Below are 16,158 nucleotides of genomic sequence, written 5' to 3'. Positions count from 1 at the left end.
TAGACAAACACCCAGGTACCATCTGCCAAGCTAGTAGTGAATTCAGTGCACCAAAAGTGAGAGCCAGATAGCTGATGGAACACAAAGCGATGTCCAGAGCAGGATACTGGCTTCATGCACTGTGTGAGTGATTCATGCCTGAGGCTGTTGGGTGACAGTGCTGCAATGAAGGCAGAGGAAGGAAGGAAAAGAGGAGAGAGCAGGAATGTGGATGGGACAGCAAACCACAAAAACATTTCTTTGATCTCTGGGGTAAGAAGAGAGCACTTAACAGTGAAAGAATGGAGGGGGAACCTGCCCAGCTGAAATGTGGGACCCAAAATATGCAAGCATAGAAGTTGTGATTGCCTAGTACCATAGACCTGTTTCAGGGGTATTGCACATTGTTTTCTCTAAAGCACCTTTCAGCCCCTTCTTCCTGTTTCATCAGTTACCTGAGGGAAATGAGCCTCACAGCTGCACAGGTAGAGTTGTTTGGGCATTTTCAGAGTCTTGGATACCTTGCATCATGATGGATCACAACCTGTTTTCTCCAGAGTGTTTTGACTTTCATGCCAAGCTAACTCGTTGCATCTATCACTCGGTTCTGGCCTGCTGCTCTGTTCTGCAGCTGGAATTCCGCCTATGCTGACACTAGGGGATGCAGGAGGCTGTGCTTTGGCCCCTGGCAGCCATCCTGCTGGAAACTGCCAAGCCTCTGCTGCCTCAAAGGGCAGTGCCAGCTTCCTTTGAACCCATTCCTTTCTTACAGCAAGAACAACTGACGGCTTTAGGACAGCTGTGATGTCTCTCAATTTCCTTTGTGTTAGCTGCTTTAGGATTGGTGTTGGTGTTGTGCCAAGGTCTGTCTTCTTACAGCCAAAGATAAACTTGGTACTTGGACTTCTTATTGATGTAAAAGTGGATTTGCATAAATGTGATCTGTTTTTCTGATGTTAGCAAGTCTGGTGACTTGAGGTGGAAACCTTTTTTGGCTCTCCTGGAGCCCATTCCTGACTGTGCAAACGTATAAATGAGGAGATAATGGGGGGGAGAAACACCCACCACCAAAAAATGTTTCTTTATGAAAAAGAAAAAAAAAGGAAAAGAGAAAAGAGGAATATATTAAAGATGTCATTCAGCTGTCTAGCTGCTGGTTTCTCTTCTATGGCATTTTCAAATAATTGCTCATTAGAAAAACAACTGTCACACTGAGCAAAAGAATTGGGGCTATTTTAAGCATATTATTTCACTGTTTCTTGCCAGTGGGAGACTGGAGGGAGGGGGGTTGGGGGTTTACAGTGGCTAGACAGACCATTAAATTGGTATTAAACACTTTTCCATATGAAGGAAGTCCCCTCCTGCCAAAAATGCAAGAGCAGGAGGATCGGTTTCAATGCAAGCTCTGCTGGGATGGGGCTAGATAAACTTTGAAAAATTAAGAGGTCGCTGGGGTCAGGGTGCAGGCTTCAGAGCCTGTCTGGCTGGCTTCCTTATAGACTCTTGGAGAGTTGGCACACCAGAGCAGCATGACGTCCTGTGTAAACATTTGATCCTCCTGACCAGTTTTTTTCCATGGTATTAACTTTCTCAACAGAAAAAAACCCAACAGTATATAAAATTGACCCAAGCTGGTTTATATCAATTTTCACCACGCAGAGCCCCAGAAAGATTTCTGTGCTGTGTCCAAAACAACAGGGAGGGCAAAGGGAGAGAAAGAGCAGGTTGCCAGACTGCTTGTACAGACTCGCAAACTGCTCCAGTTCCTAAAATAGCAGCACAGCCCCACTGCAATGATGGCAAAATGCACTGCTATTGATTTTTTTCAGCTGGTTAATCAAATGGAAAACATAAATAATATAAATACTACAAATCTGGGAAGAGGGAAAGGAATGCTAAGGGACTGCTGTACAACCCTAAATCAAAGAAATGTCAGAGCCCTGGCTGAACCACCACAGCAAGGAGAACCTCAGTGGGGCCAAGAGAGACAGATGCTGGGGGTGAACAGGGAGCTGACACCAAATGGCAAGGACACAGCTACACTCTGACGTTGCTTTTCTGTCTTCTTGGCTTTGGGGCTACAAATCAGCCTATGGCAGCTAGTATGGTCCTGGCCTGCTTAAGCAGTATGTTTTTCTCAGGTCCCTGGAAACCACCAAATCTCATGAGATCAGTATGTGCTGTGCCATCACCCATTCTGTTCGGAAACAGAGACAACTAAGGGTAGTGGTGTTCTGGCTGAACTAAGCAAAGTGAGGCTAAAGTGCTGGCTGCATGTGTTTCACTTTCCTGGAAGCCAAAGCCAAAAAGTGTGAAGGATTTGGCCCATAACTCTTTTTTTTGCCTGGTTTGGATTTTGTTCACTGAAAAGCAACGTTTCCACTTCAAAAGAGTGACCTCACCGCAGTGCAAACAAGCAAGCAGCAAACCCTTGCTGTGATGTTGTAAGCTGCCCTTTGCTCATCCTGCAGTTTTGTTTGGTTGAGTTTTAACACAGGATCTAGATTCTGGAATGAATTAATGGTGTTCCTCTTCTGGCCATCAGAGAGTGCCTTAGTGCTCCTTTGTGCAGTTCAGGGCCAGCTTAGACTGCATGCAGTACAAGGATCCACTAGTGCAGAGCTTTGTGTTTGGAGGTAGCTCTGCAAATTTCCTGGGGGATTTGTGCTGTGTACCTGCTCTAGCAGATGGCTAGCTCTGGACCAGCAGAGCTTAAGTGTGAAAGAATTTGGAGCTGTTAAACAGTGAGGCAGCTCAGGAGTTTGCATTGTCAATACAGTATCAGGATGGTTTGTTAAAGCTGCTGGTTTGTTGTGTGGTTTGTGTTCTGTGTTGCTTTCTAATTGAAACCTGGAAATGAATTTTTCTTACGCATCACTCAGTTGCAGAGTTGTTTTGCTGTTTCTGTTAATGGTGCCTGCCTTCTTGCCTCCAGCTGTACAACCTTTTCTGGAAGTCCTTAAGGGACTTTTTGTGACCAGAAAGCAGGTTTGCTTTCATAACTGCATGACAATTTGGTCATAACCTGCATCTGTGCAGACATGGAATAGCACGGGACTGTGGATCCATGTATTTCTTGTGACCAAAATGCACTTTGGAGGTGATAGGCTCACATTTGGCATTCCTGCCATAATGCTGGGAGAAAATTCACTACACATGGGGATGTCTAGGTTTTAATGCATGAAACCTGCAAATCTGGTCGTCTGGCTAAAGAGGGGCATTCCAGGCAACATTCCATTCCATGATGTGTCTCCTGGTGAGATGGTAATAGAGGAAGAAAGTCTAATGATAGAAGACTAGTGAATATAGCACACAGGGAGGAAGAAGGATCAAATGACATGACAAAGGCGAGCATAAAAGATTTAATGTTGCACTAAAAGCTGAAAATAACTCAGGGACATGATAAAATCTACAGCATGGGGGGAATATAACTTGGGAGCAGTGGAGACCACAGGAATGAGCATAGCCCATTTTTATTTTAACCACTTACAGGAAGGTGATGAGTCATCTCTTCCAGAGCTCTCGGATTTATTAGTGAGGTGAGTTTCCTGCTGTGGAAATTAGAACCAGCAGAACTGTCAAAGAGGGAGGAAGAGTGTGCAGAGACATCTCTGTAAGCTCCACAAAGAGGAGGAGGCAACAACCCGTTTGCTTGGGGAGAGTAACATGCTAGAGAGACAGAAGCCAGAGAGCAAGAGTCCTTAGCACTCAGAAGTGGAAAAATAAAACCCTTGCCAGAATTTCAGTTAGAGAATGGAGCCAGATAAATGCAGCATTCTGAACTGAACTCCTTTGTATGGATTTCTGAGTGCAGAAAATTTCACTTGGAAACTGTATTGCTCTGGGAGGTCACTGGGAGGTCAGCTGCTCAAGAAGTTACAGAGCTGTGGTAATTTGTTCCACATGGGGCCTCAAGTCTACTATTAAGTGGAAAAAAAGAGTTTTATGGAATACTCTTTACCGAAGTAAAAGCTCAGATTTTTCAGAGCCTGTCATCTGCATGCACTCTCTGGACCTGGGCTGCAGTCCTGCTTGGAAACCTTCTGGCAGAAAGATGTTGGAATGTATATTTAATTTTTTTTTTTCAAATGGTTTTGGTTTTAACACCGGGTTTTGGGTTGAGTTTGTTTTGTTTTGGTGTTTTAAAACAAATGTCTTCCCACTTGCAAGTGCTCTCGGAAGTTGTAACTGAGAGTGAAGCCCAAAAAAAGCTTAAAACTCTCCCACCAAAACTGCAGCCCAGAAGCTGCGTTTATCTGCCTGGCACTGTTCGCCCCTGGGGGAAAAAGAACAAGTCATGGGGAGCTGTCAGACCTTCCTCCAGAGCTGAAGGGCCTGAGGCTTTGAACTGCAGCATTTTTATACTGGGCTGTGTAGCTGTTGCTGCAAACGGCAACTGCGTTGAGCAGCAGCAGTGCAACAGGATGAAGCTCAGCGAGTCAGTCCTGAGTAATTACGTAGCTGTAAAATCAAATGTGCTCCCTGTTCACTCCTCCGCATTGTCAGACATCCTTTCTGACTCCAGTAGTTCACATCATCTGAACTGGACTTCAGAAAAGAAAAAACCAACAGAAGGCCAGCTTGCAAACACTTTTGTAAGGCTTGGCTAGGGCTCAGGCTGGCACCAAGTGTTCAAACTTCTCCCTTCCCACGCAGCTGGCTTGCATTCTGATCCTTGCAGACCAGGACAGCCACCTTAGTGGCCAGGCATTATTCATTTCTAGCTAAGATAAAGCTTTCTTCACCATCATGTTAGCATTTGTGAGATGAATTCATGAGATGGTTGTGGCAATTTTCTGCCCCTCCCCCCCCCCCCCATTTCCTCTGCTTCTTAATAGCTTCTCAATTTGAAACTATTTAACAACTTCCAAAGCTGGTTGTTTGGCATTGAGTCTACAACTCAAGCTATACACTTGCTGCCATAACTCTCTGCCCCTATTTTAGCACTTATGGATTTGCTTTTTTAATATTTTTTTGTGTGTGTAATAGCTTTGTTATATAGTAGATAATAACATTTGTTACACAGCAGAAGTAAACACCATCAAATCTGTTTATTGTACTTACAAAAGATTGATGTGTGTACACTTTAACATCTTCAAATCAGCTGTTAATCTAAGAATGCCCTGCAATAACATTCCCTTGTGTTCTGGGAACTCAAGGTAATAGAGAAGCCACTGCCTGCAGAGATGCCGAACTAAATTAGGGTGTTGTGTGCTGGTGTTCCAGCATCTGCCTCAGACCTTAATCTCTGTGCACTGCACTGGTTAGGCCCCACCTTGAGTACTGTGTCCAGTTCTGGGCCCTTCAGTTTAGGAAAGATGTTGAGTTGTTGGAACGTGTCCAGAGAAGGGCAACAAAGTTGGTGAGGGGTTGGGAACACAAGCCCTATGAAGAGAGGCTGAGGGAGCTGGGGTTGATTAGCCTGGAGAAGAGGAAGCTCAGAGGAGACCTTATTGCTCTCTCCAACTACCTGAAGGGAGGTTGTAGACAGGTGGGGGCTGGCCTCTTCTCCCAGGTAACCAGCACCAGAACAAGAGGACACAGTCTCAAGCTGCACCAGGGGAGGTTCAGACTGGATGTTAGGAAGAAATTCTTCGCAGAGAGAGTGATTGCCCATTGGAATGTGCTGCCCAGGGAGGTGGTGGAGTCACCATTATTGGAGGTATTTAGGAGGAGACTTGATGGGGTGCTTGGTTGCATGGTTTAGTTGATTAGGTGGTGTTGGATGATAGGTTGGACACGATCTTGAAGGTCTGTTCCGGTCTGTTCCATTCTCTGGAAAGTGCTGGAAAACACCCTAAAGTAGCAGCCACGTCTTTAAGTTTGAAAGCTTTTTGTATCTGTCATCATTAATGCTGTAGTGCAGAAGATTCACTCTTCAGCAAATGGATTGAACAGGAGCTTCTGCGGAGCAGAACAGATTGCAGTTTTCCCATTTCGGACTCCATTTGATATTTTTTTGGTTGTTTGTAGAGGATTTAAATTGGAGCTCCGAGGACCTAGGTTTGCTGTGGCTGCTTCAGCATATGTGTTCCCTGCTGTAAAAAGAAGCAAAATAGCCGGACTTGACTGCAAAAAATGTAAATATTGTGCTGAATGACTGAGGATTTCTTACCCTGCCTTGGTCTTTCTCTTGAGTTATGTTTGTATAAAGAAGACCATCAGTGTGTAGTTTCTCTGAAAGGTGGGTTCTGAAGATACTTCATCTTCATTGCAAGCTCTTTTATTTTTCTTCTCCTTTATAATGTTTTCATTCATCCAGCCCTGAATCAGACACAATGCCATGTGATTTACAATTTTTTTTTGGTGACACAAATAGCTGGAGCTCCGAGAGCAGCCTGTAGTAAACAAACAGGCTGTAGGCAGTAATATGTTTGAATGCAGGATTTTTATGCATGAATAATCCATGAGGTTATAAAAATCACTCTGTTTACAGATAATTTAGGAATAGAAGAATGGCTCAATTCATAAAATAACTTCTTCTGCTTAAGTAATAATTCCATGAAATGCAAGGAAAAAAACCTACTTGTGACGTAGAGATTGGCCAGATTTAGCCATCACTGATCCAGAAAATTACATGTACACCCAGCAGGACCAAGTGTGCAAGGAGGTCTTGCAGCTCCGAGTGCACTCCCCTGGCTGCTGACCTGTGTAGGAGTGCCTAAGCTGTAGATGACCATCCTTGAACACTCCTGCAGCTGTAGCTTTACTGCCTGCCAATGTTCTCTCTTCCAGCTGCTTGTTCCTTTTCCCTGCCTGGATGTTAGACTCCTTTTAGAGCTCCTGTAGCAGCTTCTCATGCAGCCACTCCTCAGCCCCTTTATGACAAAGTGAACAGGTTGGCAAAGCCACAAGATGTGAATAGTTTAGAAGGCTGTGTACACTGGCAGATCTGAAGGGGCACTCATGTCTGGGTGAGGCAAATGGTGAGTGCCCATCAACTTGCTCTGTCTCAGTGACAGTGTTAAGCATTGTCACTCCAAGTAAATCCTGGTACACAGGATAGCCCTACTCAGGGATGACCTTCCAGTGTCTGGGCAGTCAGGACAGCATGTAGGAAGGCACTCACACCTATTTCTTGCTGTTGTCTGAAAGAACACAGGTTCCAGAAATAATTGTTGTGACATTTCCAAGCCTGTCAGCCAAAAGTATCTGTTGAAGTCGAGCTGAGTCATATCTGTAGGCTTTGACTGATTCAAAAATTAATTTTATAGCTGTTTGCCTTGTTCAAACAAACAAAGGCAGTTCATCAACTCTCTTCCTATCTAAGCTGTTTTCTGCTTCTGGTGCAAGCTACATGAATGGTTTGTAACAAGCTCTCTATGCCTTGCACCTTAGGTCTTGGGTACTTAAAAAAGTACCTGCGAAGAAGGAGCTCTATTAGGACAAATTAATGTCTTAAAAGGGCTCGCAATAAGAAAAGCTCTTTGCTTGGTTTAAGTAGGAATAGTGAAAGTGAGTTTTAAAGTGCCTACAAAGGAAACAATTTGAAATGGAAAATCAGAAAAGGCCTGCAAAGAGAAAATAATGAAGGGATTAGGAGAGTGTAGCAGTGCTTCAAACTGAGTTTCTTTATATGTATTTAATTAAGAGCCAATAAAGTAGGATTTAAATGTACATAAACTAGACACAGTACAGACTTGTCAATTTGCACTCTAATAATGTGCAGATTTTGTAATTCACGAAAAGAAGAAAATACTAGAAGCTTCCCTTTGCTTCCCAGCAATGGTTTGAAGCAGAGGAGAACCAGCCCATTATTAATGCTCTTTCCTTGGCAAGTATCCTGGAAAGCAGTGGCTAACCCATCTGACTGTGTTATATGGGATCAGCTGCTGGATCATGGCCGTTACTGCACCACATTCCTGCCCTTTCAGACAGCATCTGGTGTAACTCCCTAAGATCTGCAGTGGGTCACCCATAAGCACTTGTGCCAGGCCACAGATGGAATGATTTACAATAATTCTCAGGCTCTAAAATCACAAATCATCACCATCAGGTCAGAGGCCTGGCCACAGACGCTCTTGAAGTGCCCTTCCAGGAGTTTGGAGCCAGCTGTGGTGGGTGGCAGGGGTCACTTCTGCTGCGGTTCCTGGAGTCTGTGGGACAGCTCAGTGTTCACACAGGAGAAGGAACTTGGAATAAGCTGGTTTGGGTTCCTGTGGTTTTGTTCCTAGGGTTAATCCCGACAGGTCAGCTCCTGCCCATTCTTATTAGTTATCAGTCAGTACAGGTCAGATTTGATGGGCAGCTCTGCCTTGTGCAGCATAGCCAGAGCACAGCATCTGCTGAGGCAGCTCCTGTGTCTCCTCCTTTAGGTGCATTTACATAAAGGGCAGATTGAACCTGGTGTGTAAAGAGCAGACTGAATTTGATGTTAGTCTGATGCTGAATGATACAGAGCTGGAAGTGAGGAAGCTTCATCTCTGGAAGGGGGGGAAGTGTATCTTGCTGCACTACTCTGGGGAAATGCTTCTGCTTGATGCATCTGTTTGTGCTCCTATTGTCTGCCTGTTTGCTATCTTTCTTAGGCTATAGGATGTTTGAAACAGGGTGGATTTGGTTTTTTTTTGTTTTTACATTTATAGTAACCTGAGAGGTCACCTGCTCCTCCATTAAATCATTTGGAATTTTCTGCACCACAGTGGAACAGGGCATTGTAAGCTGCACCGTGCTGTACAAACCATTTGTTTACATCTTCTCTCAGTTGGTGATTAAAATGTAAGTTGATGTTTTGCTAGCAAAGTTAAATCTAACAAAATCCAATTTCCCCTCATGGTTTTCCTTTCTTCCTTTCCAAAGTACCCTACACGGTCCGAAAAATACATCCACCCTTCCGCTTTCACACAGATGCGTGGGGTGCCCTTGCTGTGGAGAGAGGAGCTCTAAGGAGAGTTTTGTGCCTGTTGTCCAAACTCAGTCTTTGCTGTCAAGAAGCGGGGCAGTGGTTCCAGCTGATGCCTGGAAAAGCAAGGCTGTTGTTGCCCAGGAGAGTTGAGCTGTGTTTGGGTGTGGGGCCCCACCTCAAATTTCCTCAGCAACAGGAGGCTTTTACTCTCTGAGCTCTCTGGTGTGGTCCTTTAGTACTTTCTTACTGAACACGTATTTAATTTTCTTTTTGAAATGTCTGGTACATTGAGTAGTTGGAAGCATCTTTCTTTCATTCCATCAACTCTAATCAAAGATGGCATCTGTCTTGGCCTCCAAGTCATGTTGACTTCACAGTAAATTCAGATACCGTTTGAAAGTGGACACTATGCTTACGGCTTTACTTTGCCTGCTCAGACAATTGTCTAGATTTAAAAAAGGAAAGAAAGAGATGTCATTCTGTGGGTGAGAACATTTGCTTCCTTAAACCATTTGAAGCTCATTGGATCAGCTGTGTCTCCACCATTTGAAGCTCTTTGGATCAGCTATGTCTCCAGCAAGTTTGTGATCAGACCTTGTCTGGCCTCACTTGTCAACAATCAGAAATCAGTTCCCTAGCTTCTCTTTTAGCAAGTGGCACCAGTTCTGCTGCTTCTCTTCCAGAAGGTAACAGCCGTGTCTCAGCTGCTCACAGAGCTGCATGCCACTTCTTGAAAGCAGTGCTGGTGGTCCCTGGGTGCTGGTTTCACCAGCTGGGACCTGAGTCCCCTTCTCTTTCCCTTCTGCTGTGTTAGCAGTTGGAGGGCTGTCTGTCCTCAGCTCCTGCTGCTTCCCCTTTAATGGTGCATTTCTCACCTTCTTGCACCGAGTGCTCTGCTGGCTTGCTGAGCATTACAGAGGAGCTGCAGGTATGCCTCAGAGAGGAGACCTTCTGTAGCCTGAGGAACAGGGAGCCCACTCTGTTTCCCCGATTTTTGCAGCAATTTTTTTTATTGTATTGAGTTTTTTCCCCTGTAAGTTTATGGACTTCACTCCTGAGAGCAAAGCAAGAACTAGAGGTGTTCAATAACAGATGCAATGGGGATGGAGCCTGCTTCAGGAAAAGACAAATTGCCCTGCTTTTCACAGTCAACATCTCACTTCTCTAGAACCCAACCCTTCATTGGAGTGACTCAAAGTATGTAAAGTTTTAAGTTCCTCACAGAAGCAGGGCATATGAATGTAAAGCTATCAGGCATATGGAGTTCTTAAGAACATGAAAATCAGGTGAGTTTTACTTTTGAATGATTAATCTAAGTCTAAAATGATTTTTTTTTTCTTTTTTCCTTAGGCTAATCATGAATTTCTCTCCTTTTTTTTTTTTTTTTTTAAGTACTGAGCCAAGTCTTCACCCTTTGAAGATGTCTTTAAAACCACCTCAAAGTCTGTCTGCCTCACACAATTATTTTTGGGAATTGCTTAAAGCCAACCAGGAAAATAATTTGGTGTTATGAGGTGAGTAATTAAGAAATGAGAAATGAGAGGAATTAATGTGCTGCCCATGAAATGATCATTCTGATAATTGTTTGGCTTGTAATTATATCTAGTTTAGCTGACAATAGTGCTGTGGCGCTGTGGCTTTTTAAACCATCCTTTGTTTGGGGGGAAAACTAATTTGTTTGACACGACTCATTTGCATCTGTGCTGTGCTAGGAACATTTTTGCCAGACTCCGAGTGAGCTGCCGGCTTGTGCAGCTGGCCACTGACAGGGTGGAGAATGTGCCCCATGGCAAAAGGAAGGGTGGGGGACCAGACTCATCTGCACTGTTCCACAGTGAAGGGTCTCACAGGTAGCTGGCTGCGTGGTTACTAGAGTTTCAACAACACTTGTGCTGTTCACAATTCTTTGGAATGTGGCTCAGTTCTGACCAGGTTTCTCCCAAGGCTTTGGGGTACCTCCTGTTATCAGAGCCAGGGGACTTGGAGTTCTGCTGTACGGGTTGGTGGCTTAAGCATCCTTCCAGCTGGCTGTTGGGTCTGAGCCTGTCTTTTTGCATTTCTGTTAGGATAAGTCACCTTCTAGGTGTCAGTTCAGTCAGGAGTTAAAGCTTGGCTTCCCACACCCAGATGACTTGCACAAACTCCCCGGCTGATGCAGTTAGAACGTTTTTTTCCATTACTGAATGTTGGGGGCTGGTTTTTGTGCAGAGGGGAACGCTCCAGTAGAAAACATTGCACAAGTCTTAGCTGAGTGAATCTGAATCAGCAAAGGAGGCACCTGAAGCTCTTGTTCTAGTTTAGAACAAAGCTTTACTTTGTGCTGAAATGAATATTGTCACTAACACTTCTGGGCTGGACCTGAGAATCTCTTTTCAGAATGGAGAGGCTATAGAATGATTCTTGCTGGGCATTGCTTACTAGTCAGAGCAAAATGCAGTGAACATGAGCAGCAGAAAAAGAGCAGGGCTTTGTGTGGCTTGTATTTAATGCTTCCTTTATGAGATGTTGCCACAAACCAGATCAATGTGGTTGAAAAACCTATTCCCTGAAAAGGATGGTTGATTTGATTTGCTGGAGGGGAGCAAGGTGGGGGGCTGGAAGGGAAGCTCTAACTTCAGAAATCACCTGCTGCTCATGGAAACAAAGATTTTAATCCTCATACTGATCAACATTTTCCCCCCATCTGTGAACTGGGGGAAATAACAATCTTCAGGGCAAATTCACAGGTTAAAAATGAAAATTATCATTTCTACTTAAACAATATGCCATAGAGAATTCCAGTCAAATTAGTGGAGTGAGAGCCATAAACATGAAACTGATACTGCTTGGTTATAGCAAGCAGAGGAGTGCAATCAATTCAGTGGGAAATGCAGAGGATAAATATTCTCCTGTTTAGCTGGCCCTCAAGGGGTCTTACTGGTTCTTCTAGGTGTAATCTCTCTTCATTTTTATTTACTGGAATGTCCTAAAAATGATCTGATTTTCAGAGAGCTGCTGTTTACAGTCACATGGCAAAAGCGTTTGAGCTGCTGAATATGAGCAAGCAGTGTGCCAAGGTGGCCAAGAAAGCCAATGGCATCCTGGCATGTATTAGAAGTGCTGTGTCCTGCAGGAGTAGGGAGATGATTATCCCTTTGTGCTCGTTCTGGTGAGGCCACACCTTGAGTATTGTGTCCAGTTTTGGGCACTTCAATACAAGAGAGATGTGGAGGTGCTGGAGCCAGTACAGAGGAGGGCAATGAAGCTGGTGAAGAGCCTGGAGAATAAATCTTATGTGACTGAAGTGAGTGACTGAAGCAACTGGGGCTGTTTAGTTTGAAAAAGAAGAGGCTGAGGGGGGGACCTCATTGCTGTCTACAACTACCTGAAAAGACATTGTGGAGGGGCTGACGCTGGTCTCTTCTCCAGGTAATTAGTAATAGAACAAGAGGGAACAGTCTCAAGCTACAACAGGGTAGGTTTAGACTGGACATTAGGAAAAAAATTTTCCCAGCAAGAGTGGTCAGGCATTGGAATGTGCTGCCCAGGGAGGTGGTTGAGTCACCAGCCCTGGATGTGTTTAAAAGTGGTTAGAATGTGGTGCTTGGGGGTATGGTTTAAGGGTGAGCTTCATAGAGTGGGGTTCTGGGTTGGACTTGGTGATCCTGAGGGTCTTTTCCAACCTGAGTGTTTGTGTGATTCTGTGAAAAGTGATGGACAAGAAGTGGAGCATGTGTTACTGGCTTTGGCTGTATGGCACAAAAGCCTTACTGCAGTTTTGTGCTGGTGTAGTGACCGTGGAGCACAGCAAGAGCCAGAAATGCTGAGACCTTTGCTGCCTCTTTTGAGTGTGCTGAGCACCGTGGGTAGTGCAGCTGTTGTGTGCACAGCAAAGTGTTTTTAACTGCACAATTTACAGTTCTGTTGATCCAGATTTTTGCAGCTTTTTTTGCCTCACCAAACTAATATTTGGGTTCAAGTGTTCGCTCTGATGTCAAGGGCTGATGTTTTTACCTCTCCCTTTCTCTTAATGTTATTGATTTTTCTAAGCCAAGCATTCCATAAATTAGTCATAGCAAGAAGGCTTATTGTGGAATGTAGTATAATTGGCAGCTGATTGTTGATGTAGGAGATTTATGCTGGCCTCACAGCAATAGTTTCTATAATCACAAACATATGTGAGTTTTAGTGTCTAGACTTGGGAACTTTCCCAGGAAGGAGTTCCAGGTGGTTATCTAAGCATAAGAGGCCAAGTGGCTACCACTTAAAGGTTCCAGACATGGGAAATGTGTAAATGTTGCTGGCAAATGCAATGATTTCATAAATTGGAGCTTAGAGATTGCAGCATATCCATTTGCATCTAATGATCTGACCAGCTGATCTATTGTTCACTTTCATCTCAAAACCTGGAATCTGCTTTCTCTTGATAGCTCCCTAAACTGAAATAATGTAGAATGCAGAGATAAGACCTTCTTGATACACAGCTACAAGCTTTTTGATATCCAGGCATCAAGTGCTTCATTTAGTTGCACTGATGCACAAGTGCTGAACTCAGAATAGCAAACAGTTACATTGTCATGTTTATTAAATGGACCCTGTAAGACCTGGTTTGGTGTAGTGAGGCTGCACAGTACCTTGAGTTTTGTCTTCCATTTCCCAGTAGGCTAACTTCTGTAAGGACCTCAGAAAGGAAACAGGTCTGGAAGCTGTGCAGCCTACCAAAGGAGGTGGCGGTTTGATATTGTCCTGATCCCAGTGTGCCTCAAACATGCTCTGCACATTAAAACCTCCCTGGGGAAGGAAAGCACAGTTGGCTGTCCCAGCATGTGTGCTCTGCAAATGTTGTTCTGGGAGCTGCACAGCCTGAGACTCACAGTGAGTATTTTCAGCTCTGGTCCTGACTGTACAATAGGAAATGCTAAAGAGAGGTGATTTGTTGGGGCCCTAGCAGAGTATGGCTTGGTCAGTGTGGCTCACATGGAGGACACAGAAGAGCTGCACTAGGAGATGTGAAATGCCTTTTCAGATCATTGTTTGTGTGCCAGATGGTTACTCCTTGTGCTTGTATTTTTGTTAATCCTACCTGCTAGGATGGCATAAATGTTATCTGGCTCTGCAGCCAAGTGTGTGGTCCAAATCGCTTTCACAGAATGCCTGACAAAGGCTGCTTGCTTGCCTGCTTACCTCAATCATTTTTCTCAGCTAATTAGAAAAGTCTGCCAAGCATTGTTGGGCTGAAGCACTAATTATTCTCAAACAAATGTTTCAGTTTTGCACAAGTTAATGTCTCTGTTTTAAATGACCAAATGCCAAGATGCCAGAGCAGTTGGTCCAGTTTAGTTATCCGTGTGTCTGGAAGTCCTGGAGGACCAAAAAGGTAAAAAAAAAACACATTTGAAAGCAAACAGCAGCCTGCAGGTTTTGGTGGTATTTAAGGAAATAATGCTCTAATGCTTCTTTTTGTATGTTAGCTTTTAATGAGAAGTAGATCATCTGTCTTACTTCTAGAAATGTCACTTTTTGTGATATTCCTGACTGCTTTGGTCCTCAGATTCTCTTGGGTTTGGCACTGAATGAAAGGAAGCTGTGTTATTAGTCATGCAAGACTGGCCTATCTAATCCTTTCTCAGGTTTTACAGCCTGCTCATCACCTCCCTGAGCATTAAAGAAGTTGGGCTCTGATAGCAACAATGTTGAAAAGCCTTTTGTTGTCAAACTCCCAGTTGAAGTTGGCAACTGGAAGAAGCTTGAATGATTTATAGCTTGTGTTCCAGGCAGGGATACTGTGTATGGACCTGGCTGTCATGCTTCCCTCCTCAGAATTTGTGAGCTTCCAGAATGGAGTCATCCCACCTCTGATCTGAAACGTTTAGGTCACATCAATTTATTTGTGCCAAGGTTCAACCTGGCAATTTGTAACCAGCAGAGCAGCTGAGGAGCTGTGCTCTCCCTCTGTGAGCGATCCTTGTCCTGTATCTTTACAGGCCAGCCTGTACAAGTGCAGTGAAAGCCCACTGGGATTTAGAATCAGAATTGTTAGGGTTAGAAGGGACCTCAAGGATCAGCCAGTTCCAACCGCCCTGCCATGGGCAGGGACACCTCACACGACAGCAGGTTGCTCACAGCCACATCCAGCCTGGCCTTAAAACCTCCAGGGATGAGACTTCTACCATTTCCTTGGGCAACCTGCTCCAGGGTCTCATCACCCTCATGGGGAAGAACTTCTTCCTAACATCCAATCTGAATCTACCCATTTCTAGTTTTGTTCCATTTCTCCTAGTCTTATCACTACCTGACACCCTAAAAAGTCCCTCCCCAGCATTCTTGTAGCCCCCTTAAGATACTGGAAGGCCACAAGAAGATCTCCTTGGAGCCTGCTCTTCTCCAGACTGAATAGCCTCAACTCCCTCAGTCTGCTCTCATAGGAGAGGTGCTCCAGCCCACTGATCATCCTCATGGCCCTTCTGTGGACATGCTCCAGCATGTCCAGATCCTTCCTGGACACAGTATTCCAGGTGGGGTCTCATGAGAGACCCCATTTGTGCACCACTGGAGCTACACCAGCCTTAGTGTTTTAAATCAAGCAAACTGTGTGATAGATAACCTCTTGCACTTCTGTCTCATGTTTTGTTGCTACAATCATACTGACTGAGTAGACTTGATTGTACTTTATTTTGTAATTTTTCTCTTTTTGGAAGAATTCCTGCAAAATTATGTTCTGCCTTGCCCCCCCCTGTCTTTTCCCCATGTTAAAATGTGAACAGTTGAAATCATTTGAAGGAAGTTTCCAATTTGCAATTTTTCCTTCAGATGAAGGTTGGTCTCTCGGCAGCTTGGTAGCTTCCCCTATCTGCACTGATTATGTGACAGATTCCAGCTGTGAACTGATTTGGTATGGCTCATCCTTTATTACCTGGCCTTTGTTTTGTTTCCTTAATGCAAGCTGGAGCATGTCCTGATTGAGAGTAAGGGGCTGGGCCCTTGGTTTGTTCTATTGTGGGCAGGAAATGTATCAGCACTGTCCAAGAGATCAGTAAATTGTTCTTTCCCTGGTGTTTGTGAGGGCAATGAAGTATCCTCTCAAGGGTGGGTCTTTACTCCTCAGTTGTTTCTCAGTGTCTGTCTTGCATAAAGACATTTCCACCTGAGAGAAGAGCATGGGTTAGGCATCAACTCACTTTAAGGGGCATGGAGTACAACGAATGTGGGATTTAAGTTGCCAGGTACATGATTGCACATAATACTAATCTAATCACACTCCTTGTGATGGAAAAAGAGGAGCCACAGTGGAGATTTACTGTTCCAGGGAGAGACACTAGCACTGCACAAGCAGCAGGGATAATTCTTTCTGTTCA

This window comes from Dryobates pubescens, chromosome 17 (genome assembly GCF_014839835.1).
Source record: "Dryobates pubescens isolate bDryPub1 chromosome 17, bDryPub1.pri, whole genome shotgun sequence".
NCBI lineage: Eukaryota > Metazoa > Chordata > Aves > Piciformes > Picidae > Dryobates > Dryobates pubescens.
The sequence above is the reverse complement of the archived record's forward strand: the minus strand, read 5'-3'. Positions refer to the sequence as shown.